This window comes from Narcine bancroftii, chromosome 12 (genome assembly GCF_036971445.1).
Source record: "Narcine bancroftii isolate sNarBan1 chromosome 12, sNarBan1.hap1, whole genome shotgun sequence".
Classification (NCBI taxonomy): domain Eukaryota; kingdom Metazoa; phylum Chordata; class Chondrichthyes; order Torpediniformes; family Narcinidae; genus Narcine; species Narcine bancroftii.
The window spans coordinates 7,072,757-7,087,061 of record NC_091480.1 but is presented as its reverse complement, the minus strand read 5'-3'; positions in this window follow the sequence as shown (position 1 = coordinate 7,087,061).

Here is a 14,305-nt window from a genome sequence, read left to right as displayed (position 1 = left end):
ACAAAGCAAAAGTATTACGAACTGGGAGAAAAAAAACATAAAATATTAGCCTGGCAACTTAAAACAGAACAAGCTAAAAGAACGATACTGGCATCAAGGAAAAAGGACAAACAAATTACATATAATCCAACAGAGATTAATGAAAATTTTAAGGAATTTTATGAACAATTGTACCAAACTAAGAACGAGGGGAAAGATGATAAAATAGAGGAATTTTTAGCAAAAATTGAACTGCTGGAATTGCTCGAAGAAGAACAAAACAAATTAATAAAACCATTTGAAATAAAGGAAGTACAAGATATATTAAAAAAGCTGCCCAACAATAAAACACCAGGAAAGGATGGATTCGCAATAGAATTCTATAAAACATTTAAAGAGTTATTAATTCCTCCTCTCCTGGAAGTAATGAACCAGGTAGAAGAAAGACAAAACTTGCCAGATTCATGTAAGACAGCAATAATTACAGTAATACCAAAGATGGGGAAGGATCCATTAACACCAGCATCATATAGAACAGTATCTCTACTTAACTCAGATTATAAGATAATGGCAAAATTATTAGTGAACAGATTGGCCGTCTGTGTACCAAAAGTAGTAAAACAAGATCAAACTGGATTTATTAAGAAAAGAAGAACAGCGGATAATGTCTGTAAATTTATTAATCTAATTCATGTAGTTCAGGAAATAAAAAACCGACAGTGGCTGTTGCTTTAGACACAGAAAAAGCTTTTGACAGAGTACTTATTTAAAGTATTACAGAAGTTCAATCTACCAGAAAAAATATATGAATTGGATTATAGCATTGATTAATGCACCATTGGCAAAAGTAGCAGTAAATGGATATGTATCGAACTAATTTAAATTAAGTCGGTCAACTAGACAGGGATGTCCACTATCCCCCTCATTGTTCGCCTTAGCAATAGAACCTTTGGCAGAACTGATAAGAATAGAAAATAAAATAAAAGGGATAAAAATAAAGGAGGAGGAGTAAAATCAGCTTATTTGCAGACGACATCATAGTATACTTAACAGAACCAGAGGTATCAGTAAAAGGATTACATAAGAAATTGAAAGAATGTGGAGAAATATCAGGGTACAAGATCAATGCAAATAAAAGTGAAGTGATGCCAATGAGTAACGCAGACTATACAGAATTTAAAAAAGAATCACCATTTAAATGGCAAACACAAGCAATCCGATACCTAGGGATCAGGTTAGATAATAACTTATGCTACTTGTACAAACTAAATTATCAGTCACTAATAAAGATATTGCAGGAAGACTTAGAACATTGGAAAGAATTACCGCTAACGTTGATAGGGAGGGTAAACTGCATTAAAATGAACATGTTCCCAAGGATACAATACTTATTTCAAATGTTACCAATACCTTTAACAGAAAAATTATTTAATGAACTAAAGAGAATAATAAGGAAATTCCTGTGGAAAGGGAGGAAACCAAAGGTAGTGTTAGATAAATTAACAGAGAGGTATAATCAAGGTGGTTTACAGTTACCAAATTTTAGAAATTGTTATAGAGCTGCACAATTAAGGTATTTATCATATTTTTACCAGGCAAGGGATTAACCAGACTGGACTAAGATAGAACTAGATAAAATAGGGGAAAAGGTACCGGAATATATACTTTATAAGTGGGATGAAAAGCTGGTGCAATATAAAAGTTCACCAGTACTGCATAATTTACTTAATACATGGAAGAAGATCCACTTAGAAAGGAAAACAAATAAATTATCAAATACCAAAATTACTATTAATGCAAAATCCGCTAATCCCTTTTACAATAGACAACCTTTCCTTTAGAGAATGGGAGATAAAAGGAATCAAAAGAATAGAAAATTGTTTTTTGGGAAATAATTTATTAACATTTGAAAGGTTGAAGTACAAATATGGAATAACTCACGGTACAATGTTTGCATATTGAAAGCGTGTTTAAAAGATAAATTGGGAAACAGCTTGAGGTTACCTGAAGGAAGCAGCTTTGAATATGTGATTACAGACACAATGATAATTAAAAGATTTATAATGAACATGGTACATCAAGCAGCAAGATAAGGAAAATGAAATAAACTATAAACCTAAGCAGAAGTGGGAAAAGGATCTAAACATAAAGATATAAAATGAAGTATGGGAAAAGTTATGTTCTGGAACTATGAAGAATAAACACAAGGTTACGCATGATACAGTATAATTGGTTACATATATCACTCCTCAAAAATTTTAAAAATTGGGACTCTACATTATCAGATATACATTTTCACTTTTAAGAAGGAAATGGGAACAACATTACATGCAACTTGGGCATGTACGAAAGTAAATACGTTTTGGGAAGAATTAAATCAGATACTAAATAAAATTACAAAAAATAACTTACCAAAAAAACCAGGGATATTTCTTTTAAGTAACATAAGAAGTAGAGAATTAGGCCTCAAATTGGATAAAGTGCAAAAAAGATTCATTATGATAGCCTTAGCGATAGGAAAAAAATGTATAATGTCAACTTGGAAAATGGAAGAGAGCCTGAGAGTACAGCAATGGTCCATGGAAATGAATAAATGTATTCCATTGGAAAAAATAACATATAATTTAAAAAATAAAGTCACAATGTTTGAACAAATTTGGGAACCGTACATGGAATATATCAGAGAGAACTTGCCTACGACCTCCATCCCCTAAAATGAGAATGAAAATGAAGACAAAACGACTAGATTCAGTGTGTAATAAATAGATGGCGCATTTTTCTTGTTTATTTTCTTTTGTGTGAAGATATTGTTTTATGGTTTTATTGTATTATAAATGTTGAATATTGATGGGTTTTGGAGGGAGGGAAGTTGGGGGAAAAAAGGGGAGAAAAGACCATTGTGTAAATTTAGTGAGGTACGTTTGTACATATTTTGGTTGACATGATTCACAGTGTGAAAAATAAAAATAATTTTTTAAAAAAGATACGTGTACAAAAGAGAGAAATATAAACAAAGAAAGAAACAGAATTTGCAAGTGAAGAAAAATAAATATTCAGTTATAAATAATGTGGAGTCCTTAAATGAGTCTCTGATTGAGTTTGTTGTTTAGGAGGGGTAGCAACCATTCCTGAAGCGCGACTTGTGGCCTTCTGGATGTCAGCAGCGAGAACAGACCATTTGATATCTTCCCTGAAAGATGGGAGATCATGACCTGAAACGGTGACTGACCTCTCGCCACAGATGCTCCCTGACCTGCTGAGCCCCTCCAGCTTCTCTCTGTTCATTCAGGATCCCAGTGCCTGCAGTTCCTGTGTTTCTCCGCTGCAAATTCTCACGGTTTGCCTCCTTTGAAGATTTCCTCCTCCCTCCACAGGAGTTCCGTGAATCTCTCTCTCTCGCTGCTCCTCCTGCATGGCCAGCTGCTCTCTGACATTGACCATGTTCTCACTCAAGTCTCGCCATCTCTCCTCAACCCACTCCCCTCTTTTCTCCAACCCTTCCCAGTGATCTCCACCTCAAGGAGGCAGCCAACATTATAAAGGACTCCCATCCCCCTGGTCGCCACCTCTCCTCACTGCTACTTTCAGGAAGAAGGTACAGAATCCTGAAGACCAGCACCTCCAGGTTCAAGATGTGGTGCACACAATAATCACAGCGACATGAGGGAGTGATTAAATGGCTTTAATTACCAAAAACCTGAGCATTACTGATACACGACTTGGCCAGGTTCCAGGTACAGGAGCAAGAGGGGACTAGTCCGGCACACCAGCCTTTACTGGGAAATCCAGGAGGAGCCAAGGGAGGGGTCAAGGAAGGTCAGGTATGTTTGGACTGGCCAGTCCATACATCTATACAAATGCCTTTCACCACATCCCATTTTCCAACCACCACCAGGTTCTTGAACCTCCCCATGCTACCCTAACTCCACACTACTGACCTATTGAAACATAATTTTGTTTTTGCACTAACAGAAACTATGAATATTTATTTATTGACCCTTTTATATTTATGGTCTCTTTTTCTATCTCATGGCACATTGTGATTCTTTAAATTTTTAATTTAAACATACAGCATAGTAACAGGCCCTTCAGCCCACAAGCCTGTACTGCCCAATTACACCCATTGACCTGGAACTCCCAGCAAGGAAGTTGGAGCCCCGTGGAAATCCATGTAGACACGGGGAGAACATACCAACTCTTTACAGACAGCACGGGATTCCAATCTGCCTCTCTGGTGCCAACCTCTGTTTAATTTATACTATTGTAGATGTTGCATTTCTGTGGCTGCAGCAAGTAGGAATGCCAATGCATCTGTCCATTGTACTTTTGTATATGTCAATAAACTCTCATACTCAAACATTTTCATTTCTCCACTATTCTAACACCTCTTGGCTCCTCCCCATTCCCCCTCCTCCTTTATGTTTCAAAGGTTCAGGGTTCCTTTTAATGTCACGCAATAATACATATAAATGTAATACACATGATACACTTCAACTTTTATCTGCTGTAAGGCAAACAAAGAGTCACTGTGAGGATTCCCCAGTGCCCCTAACAATACGAGAAAGAGAAGCAAAAGAGAGGTCCTTCAGAATCACTGGATGTCTGTGGATTCGCCTCCAGTGCTCCCGCAACCTCTACAGTCACACAGTCTCCTGATCAAACCATCAGCCGCCCAAGCTCCAGATCCAAACCTCCAACACGATGAGGAAGCCTTCCGCGCCCGAGGCCCCTCCAGGACCCCTCCGTGCCCTCAGCCCCTTCTCCAACCATGGCTCCAACACCTGGTTCACGTGCGCCAGCAGCTCACAGCCTGTGTGGGTTCCTCAGCCTCAGAGCCCCTCGCAGGTCTGCTTCCGCAGTCACCACACTGTAGTGTCATCTCCCCGCTTCTTCTTCTCCATGGGGATTGTCCTCCCCATTTCTGGTACCCTTCACTGGTCTGCTGCTCCCCAGAGTCTGTATGGGAGCCACCATCTTGGGTACAGACTCTGTGTTCGCAGGGTTTAAGGAAAATGTTCTCTCCCCTTTGTAATTTAATCCCCCTCTGAAACATCTCTCTCCATGGATGCTGACTGGCCCACTGAGACCCTCCCACTTCTGCTTGTTCACCCACCAACCAAGAGGGCTGGGATAAGGAACATGGTTAAACAGTGAGTGGTGTTCCTGGGTTCAGTGGCGGTGAGAGCAATTAAAGAGATGTAATGGGCACATTCCTAAGGAACTGGCTAAGCTGTTGGAAGGGGACTAAAGCTGGCCAGGGTGTGAGAGAGGAGATGGGGCAAGGAAGCACAGGCTCCTCGGACCCTTGCTGTGCTGTGATAGTCACTGAGGTGACATGAGGGTGGGAATGAGGGCGACTTGTACAGAATCCCACGCTTTATCAAGGCTCATCTTCAAAACAATGGAAGACAAAAGCTCAGTGTTTCCACTCGAGCTGCCTGCAACCTCCCAGGAATAATCCATCACTGTCAAAGCACACTGAGCAAACGTGACCAAGACTGACCTGTGGTACCTCATTCACCGTGCTGGGTGTGGGTCAGTGGGTAAGAGGGAGCAGAAGTAGGTTGACGATACACAGGTCAGTTCTGCACAGGAACAGACCCTTTAGTTGGAGTTGACTATAACGATAATCTAATTAATCCCTCGAGCCTCAGGAGGAACTTATGAGGGTAGAAAAATCTTGTAGGTCTGATCAAGGTTGTGGGATTCACACCAGGCTGCAGACTGCTGGAGACTGGCTTTCTGCTCAGGGGTATTGGTGTCCGCATACCAGACCATGATGCAGCCAGTCAGCACACTTTCCACCACACCTCTATAGAAATTTCCCAAGATTTCTGATGTCATCCCAAACTTTCACAAACTCCTGAGAAAGTAGAGGCACTGATGTGTTTTCTTCACGATGCCATTAGAGTGTTGGATCCAGATAAGATCCTCTGAGATAGTGACTCCCAAGAATTAGCTCGCCCTCTCCACCTCTGATCCCTGAGGAACACTCCCGATTCTGCTGTTGTCTGGGTGCTTCACAGACTGGTATGGGGACACCAATACCCCCGAGTGTAAAGCCCAGAAAAAGGTAGTGGACACAGCCCAGGACATGACAGGCAAAGCCATCCCCACCATTGAGAGCATCTACAGGGAACACTGCCATCGGAGAGCATGAAGGATCCACACCACCCAGCACATGCTCTGTTCTCACTGCTGCCATCAGGAAAGAGGTGTCGGTGCCACAAGACTCGCACCCACCAGGTTCAAGAACAGCTGCTCCCCCTTCACCATCAGACGCCTCAACAACAAACTCCATCAGGGACTTATTTAAGGACTCTTACTTTGCACTTTTTTTTCCTCCTCTTTGTATTGCACAGTCAGTTGTTTATATTTGTTTATTTGTTTACACGTGCACATTGTGTACAGTTTTCTTCTAATAAGTGATAATTCTGCCTCGCCCGCAGGGAAAAGAATCTCAGGGTTGTAGGTGATGTGTGTCCTCTGGTAATAAACCTGAAATCTGAATCTAACAGCTTGTTAAAGGGGTTCAGCCTAATGATGAAGAACATCGGCCATCTTTTGCCTTCTATGGATGCTGCATGGCCCACTGAGTTCTTTGTGTGTGTGTCTCTCCATGGCCGTGTGTCCCCATTGCAGGTCAGCCAGCAGGAGGCATATGGCTCCCACTCAAGGAGATGAAGGACCACAAAGACTAGACTAGAACCTTCAGCAGGAGAAGAATTCCTGGGGGAACACAGCAGGTCAGGCAGCATCTATGGGGAGAAATAGTTGGTCAACGTTTTAGGCCAGGCCCTGTATCAAGACCAGAGGAAAGAGGGTGATAGGTACAGGGGGGTATAAGCTGGGGGAGAGCCCAGAGGAGATAGGACAGAGGTGGAGAGACAGGTGAGGGAGAGACCATCAAGTGGGGGAGAAAATAGCTGAGAGGAAGAACAACTAGGTACAGGAGTAGGTAGAAGTGGAAGTAGTGGGATCAGATAGGGATGGGTACCTAATAGGGGTGGGGGGTACCTAAAATTCAAAAATCAGTGTTCATTGTGTTAGATTTATGTCCTTGTGGAATATGATGTGTTTTATATGGCCTTTCCTTGACAACAGACGAGGGCAAGAACAGACATGTCTATGTAGGAGACTTGTAATGGTTATGTACAGGAAGCCCAGAGCATTGGTGTTCGACTTGGTTACAGTCAAGGTTCAAGGTTCAAAGCTCCTAATGTAATAATAATGTAACAAATGGGATACACATGATACACTCCCTTTGGTCGGCCGTAAGGCAGACAAAGAGTCACCATGAGTACTGCCCGGTGCCCCTAACAATAGGAGAAAGAGAAGAAAAAAGGAGACCCTTCAGAACTAGCTCCAGCCCTCCTGCAGCCACTGCAGCCACACAGACAGTAGTCAACCTTGGAGTCCAGGCCCCCAAATCCAGATGACCATAAGAGCAGATGGTCATGCTCCAGAGTGAGGCCCTTTTGGGTAGAGCTAGGACAAGTCCTAGAGAACATTAAAAGTAAAGAGTTTCCACAGGACCCAGCGTAATTCCTGTTGGGAAACATCATGAACAAGAGGCTACCGATGAAGCCATCTAAGTTCCAAATCCAATCTGTGTTGATCACTCTGGCGGTGGCCAGAAGGTGCATAGCGGTTACCTGGAAGTCTGACTCCCATCTGGGCATTGCGCGTTGGAACATAGAAATGCAGAGCTCTGTTCCCCTGGAGAAAGTTACTTATAATCAAAGGAAAAATTATGAAACTTTCCTTCATATCTGGCAATCCTACCTGCGTTACAGAGGTGCAAGGATATAATGTGGTCCCCTGTGCTTCGCTGCCTGCCCCCCACCTTGTCCTTCCTCTCCTGGGGGGTGGTCGGAGGGGATCTATTCCAATCGAGATGAATGTAAGTGACCCGGAGGATAGGTGTTGAGCTCTCCGAATTTTATTCACCTGCTTCATTCCTTTGGGTGGCGCGGTTAGCACCGCACTGTTACAGCACCAGCGACCTTGGTTCGAATCCCGCGCTGTCTGTAAGGAGTTTGTACATTCTCCCTGTGTTTATGTGGGTTTCCTCTAGGTGCTCTGGTTTCCTCCCACTGTTCAAAATGTACTGGGGGTTGTAGATCAATTGGGTGTAATCGAGCTCGTGGGCCAAAAGGGCCTGTAACAGTGCTGCATGTCTAAAATTAGAATTGAATCTAAGGTCGAGGCTTCAAAAATTTGCAACACTGAGTGCTAGCCCATGTCCTGTATCTGAGTCATGGTTTGTCAGGATAGAGTCACTCAACATTTCCCTGTCATTCCCTCTCAGAATCTTCCAAAAACATCTTCTTCCCCTCCGCCATGAGAATGGACAATGAACCACAGACACTGCCTCACTTTCTCTTATTATGAACTAACAATTTTTTTTAATGGTGTAATTACAGCAGGGCTGGGAAGCCTATGGCCCGCAACCCAATGCCAAAGCCACACCCAATGCCACATGCACCTGGCCTGCCGATACAAGTAGTGCAAAAAAATCAAATTCGCGGCTCATAGAGTCACGTTAAATTTGCATCACGTCGAGTCGGAGTCAAATTCGCGTCGTGCCAAGTTCGAGTCTGTTTGGCAGAACATACACGTGTGAGAAACTGTTCTCAAAAATGAAATACACCAAGAACTACTTGACAACAAATCTGACTAATGCCCATTTAGATGAGGTCTTGCTTTTGGCATCATCAACTATGTCACCCAACATCAAAATGCTTTTAAACAACAAACAAAACCAAGTTGCCCACTGATGGAGCTGCTGTCTGTATTAATCCAAATGTAATTTGTAGCAGTTTTGCATCTGTAACGCACAATAACGTTGCTGCCAAATAACACATTTCGTGACACATGTTCATGACAATAAATTCTGAATTCTCGGTGAGATCAACTCTAAGCCTCCACACTCCAGCCTGCATTAGTGCAAGAGGGAAGAGCAGGGGTAGATTAACCAGCCTGCTTTATGACTCAGTAAATTGCCAGGTGATCCTCGATCAGAATTCTACTCCCCTGCCTGATCCCAAGATCCCTCAATTTCCTCCTGCTCAGATTATCTTCTTAGAACACACTCCTTATCCCAGGAATCAATCCGGGATATCTAAATTCAAGTTTATTTTCACATGAATTGAAAATGCGGGGATCAAATGTAATTTCGAGGCACACCAAAGTAACAGGCCCATCCGGCCATGAACCTGTGCCACCCAATTACACCCATGTGGCCAATCAATCTACTGACCCCATACATCATTAGAACATGTGAGGAAGACCACATGGTCACGGGGAGAACATACAAACTCCTTACAGACATCCCATACATAGTACAAAACAGAACAAAAGTGCAGAGTTACAGAAAAGAACTAACGAGTTGGATCTGGAGCAAAGGCAGCGTCATTTTACTATTTGGGGATTCATTCACAGCGGGAATGGAATTGCCCTCAGATCTGAACCAGGATTTCAACCTGAAACGTCGACTTCCCACTTCCCTCCACGATGCTGCCTGACCCACTGAGTTCCAATGTCAGTTTGATTTTTTTACTCAAGATTCCAGCATTTAGTGTGTGAGTCCAAGGTTCCAGGAAAAGCCTCATCAACGTCCTGTGAATTTCTTCCAATTCAAATGTCCTTGTTCCTCCCTAATTGCTCACAGTGCCAGCATGTTTACTCTCTGCATACCACAGACCAGCACACCCAGATCTCCCCACACAAAAACACTGCTGGTTTCCCACCACTTAAATCGGGTTCTGCATTTGTATTGTTCCCATCAAACATTCTCACCTTCTCCCACCTCATCGTGTTACCCTCTCACCCACTCTCTGTCCTTCCATAGACATACTCTCCCCCTCCTCACTTCTGCACTGTACTCTTGGCAAAAGCAGTGTGGCACGATTAGCGTAGCAGTAGCGCAACGCTGATACAGTGACAGTGACCGGCGTTCAAATCCCACGCTGTCTATAAGGAGTTTGTACCTCCTCCTCGTGTCAGTGTGGGTTTTCCCTGGGGGCTCTGGTTTCTTCCCACTGTTCAAAACGTACCAGGTGGTAGGTAATTGGGTGTTAGTGGGCGGAACGTGCTCGAGGGCCGAAAGGGGCTGTTGTTAAAGTTGACCCGTGCTGTAATAGAACAAACAGCAGAGTTGAAAACACCATATCTCTTGCTTCATTCTTCCATCCCATTCTAGCCATGCTATTTTCTGCAGCTGCTTAAGTTACTAAAGCGTTAACTCTTTGTTGGCCTGCCCACCCCATCAGATATCCCTTCCCATAATTCTTCACAATGTTACCATTTTTTAAAAATGAAACTGTCATAGAGTCAACGAGCTTGCCAAGTTGTCCACCTGAGCCCCTCCGCCTTGGCCCATATCTGTCTAAACCTTTCCTATCCATGTACTTATCCCACTGTCGAGCGTCCCCACCTCGACCACTTCCTCTTGCAGCTCGTTCCACGCACCCACCACCCTCTGTGTGAAAAACTACCTTCTAACTCTTTCCCCCTCTCACCTTAAACCTATTCCCATCAGTTTGAGACTCTCATTCCTTGGTGAATAGATCGTGACAATTCACATTACCTATGGCCCCTCCATAAAGTCACCCACAGCCTCCTACGCTTCAGGGGAAAAAGTACATAAGGTTCCCTCTATTGTCACATAATAATATGTTAAAAATGTAACATACATGATATACTTTAACTTTGCCTGCCCTGAGGATTGCCATTAGTATTAGTCCTGGGGACCGTATAACCACATAACAATCACAGTACAGAAACAGGTCATATCAGCCCTTCTAGTCGGCTCCGATTTAAGTGAACTCCCCTCGTTCCACCTACCTGCTCCCTGCCCATAACCCTCCTACCCCCTCACATCCATGTACTCATCCAACCTCCTCTTAAATGACAAAACTGACCCAGCTGCAACCATCCCTTCCAGAAGGTTGTTCCACTCGGCCACCACTCTCTGAGTGAAGAAGCGAAACTGACTGGGATCCTCCAGTATTTCTGTTTTGATCGCCCTTTGTATCACCTGGTGCTCCTTACCGTACGAGAGAAAGAGAAGCAAAAGAGTCCCTTCAGAGTCACCGAGTGTCCTAGGTAATCCAGCCCCTCTTTACAACTCAAGCCCTCTATTCCCTGTAACATTCTTATGAATCGATATTGCATCCTTTCTAGTTTAATGATATCCTTCCCACAGCTGGGCGACCAGGACGTACGCAGAACTCTAAGTGCGGTCTCACCAACACCTTGATTAATAGTTACATGACATTCCAACTCCTGCTCACCTTACCCAGACCCGAGAGGGAATGTGTGCCAAATCCCTTTTTCACTGCCTGTGGTCGCCTTGTTGCCCCTAGTCCCAACATAGGCAGTGAGTAGCTGGGGTTGAGGACCAATCCCTGTGACACTACTAGCTACACTCCGTCAATCTGAAAGAGATCCATTTAATTCTACTTTCTGTTTTCTGGACGGAGCATATTTTCCACCATGTTAATCTCAGTGAACCTGCAGAGGCTGTGGGAGAACTGGAGGCAAATCCATGGACACAGTGTCTCTAAAAGGATTCTCTTTTGCTTCCCTTTCTCATAATGTAAGGCGGGCCAGGCAAAGCTAATTTTTTTAAAATTTAGACATACAGCATGGTAATAAACCCTTTTGCCCCACGGAAACCATGCCACCATCTACACCCAATTGACCTACAACCCCCCCGGTACATTTTTGAAGGGTGGGAAGAAACCAGAGCACCTGGAGGAAACCCACGCAGACACAGGGAGAATGTACAAACTCCTTACAGCGCAGGATTCGAACCCTGGTCCCGATCGCTGGAGCTGTAACAGCATTGCTCTAACCACTTAACCAATTATGGCTGATATTATAGTCATCCAATCAAAGGCCTTGTTAATGTTGAGACCACACTATGATCCCCATTCTCCTCTCTGCTGTACATAACACAGCCAGGTCCATCCATTGCGGACATCTGGGTGAGACGCTGCCTCAAAACGGCAGCCAGCATCATAAAGTACCCCCATCACCCTGGTCACAGTCTTTTCTCACTGCTCCCTTCAGGCAGAAGGTACAGACGCCTGTAGACCAGCACCTCAGTCTCCAGAACAGATTTTGCCCGACCTCTCAGTATCTTGAACCTCCCTGTACTCCCCTAACCTTAACCATACAATACACCACCACAACCAAACGACCTGTCTGCACACTTGAAATGTCACCTTGTCTTATTGTACTAACTGCATCTATGAATATTTATTTATCTCCTGGTGTTTGTAAGTAACAACTTTTTTTCTGATGTAGCTGTAGCAAGTAGGAATTTCAGTGCATCTGTACATTAAATGACAATAAACTCATGTCAAATGTTAAGATCAGTCCATGAATCAAGCTGGTGCAAGTACAGAGTTCCCAATATTTAACAGTATCAGTGATTATCACTGGCCTACCCCTGTCCAAAGCTATCACTTGATCATCACCTGGTTATCTCTGAGCTACTACTGTTCTAAGACTCATTTCGTTAAAGGGTCAAAGGTTCCTTTTCTTGCCACGTAATAATACATATAAATGTAGTACACGTGATATACTTCAACTTTTATCTGCTGTAAGGGACTCTTTGAGCATTGCCCAGTGCCCCTAACAATAGGAGAAAGAGAAGCAACAGAGAGTCCCCCCAGAGTCATTGAGTGTCCGTGGATTCGCCGCCAGCACTCCTGCTGTCTCTGCAGCCGCACAAACCCCTGTTCAATCCATCGGCCACTCGAACTTCAGATCCGAACCTCTCACACGATCAGGAAACCTCCAGTGCCTGAGGCCCTTCAGGAACCTTGCACTCAGCACCCCCTGGAATCCTGGTTCTAATACCTGGTTTCCATGAACCAGTCTCCAGCAGTCCTGCTGAGCCCATCACTGGTGGGGTGGTCTCCCAGGTTTCTTCTTCTCATCGGGGGGGTGGGGGGAGGGGGTATTCTCCCCATTTCTGGGGCCCTGCTCCGCTCCACTGCTTCCCTCATGGTACGCTGCGTGCCATCTGGGCACAGATGCTGTACTGCAAATTTTTTAAAAACTACCTCTTCGGAGCCATTGGCCTCAGGTCCAGGCAGTAAGACCTTGCAAAGCAGCAGGAACTCTAGGGTTGCTGTCACCCAGTGTAGTTATTCATGGCATCACCCCCACCCCCTCCCCCCCCCCCCCCATTGGGCCTCCTCCTGTTCCTGACCATCAAGAATCTTTAGTAATGCTGTTTATACTAATGTTACTTGTAAATAGGTTCACAAATACTAACGACCACAATATTGTAGCTAAAACACCAGAAAATTTGACAAAAGCAATGACTATAAAAACACCAGCAGCAACGAAAACAACAGCGCTTGCTGATGGCGCAGGCAGACGGAACCACGTGATTCAAAGCGTCGTTGTAATTGGGTAATAATGATGACTGTGACCAGAGCACATTAGAAGGTTCAAAAAGCATCGAGTTTTAGCCTTGTAGGTAGGGACTGGATCTTAGATGTCATGTTCTTTGGGAGGTAAGAAACTCGGATCTTTCCATCGTGCCTTACTAGGTTGGCAGTTGGTGGGTGGGCGGGACAGTTGTCACTTCTTCTTCGATGTAGCCACCTTTTTCTAAGAGAGTTTTTAGTTCTGCCAGGTATTCACCGTTGACTGAGTGAATTTCTCCAGACACTAACACTTGAGAAATCCCGTGATGGTGTTTAAACCGGTCTAGCCATCTATTGCTAGCTCTGAACTGTGAGCTTTCTCCAATGATCAGCGTCTCGGCTTGAGCTTTGAGAATAGGCCCGGAAATTGGAAGGCCTCTGAGTGCACTTGAACGAACCACTCGTATAGGGAGTCATCGAGGCTGGCGTTTTTGGCTGTCTTCGTGTGTTTGGCCTTCAGTCCCGCCTCTTGACTTTCCAAAGCAACACGTGTAACTTATCTTCCTAAGATTTCCAACCACGAAGTGTTGATTCAGGAACACCGAGGTCTCGTGCAACCTGGGTTTTGACTTTTATTCTTGATCGCATCAAGTGCGTGAAGCTTACCTTTCATGGAAAAAGATTACTGTCTTCTAACAGTGCGTTCCACTTTGATCTGATAACAATTTCAATTCCGGAAAAAGGAAAAAAAAGGGTCCACTGGCTGATCACATTATGTCCGGTTCACGTTAAATGGGCTTGCATTAACTTGGGGTTCCACTGAGTTACAGCTGTTCAAAAACATTATTGGATTATCACTGTGTTACTGAAGTCCCCCTCGGGTTGTGGCTGGATTATCTAAGTGAGTCTCCAAACTGTGCTTGATACCAAATGTT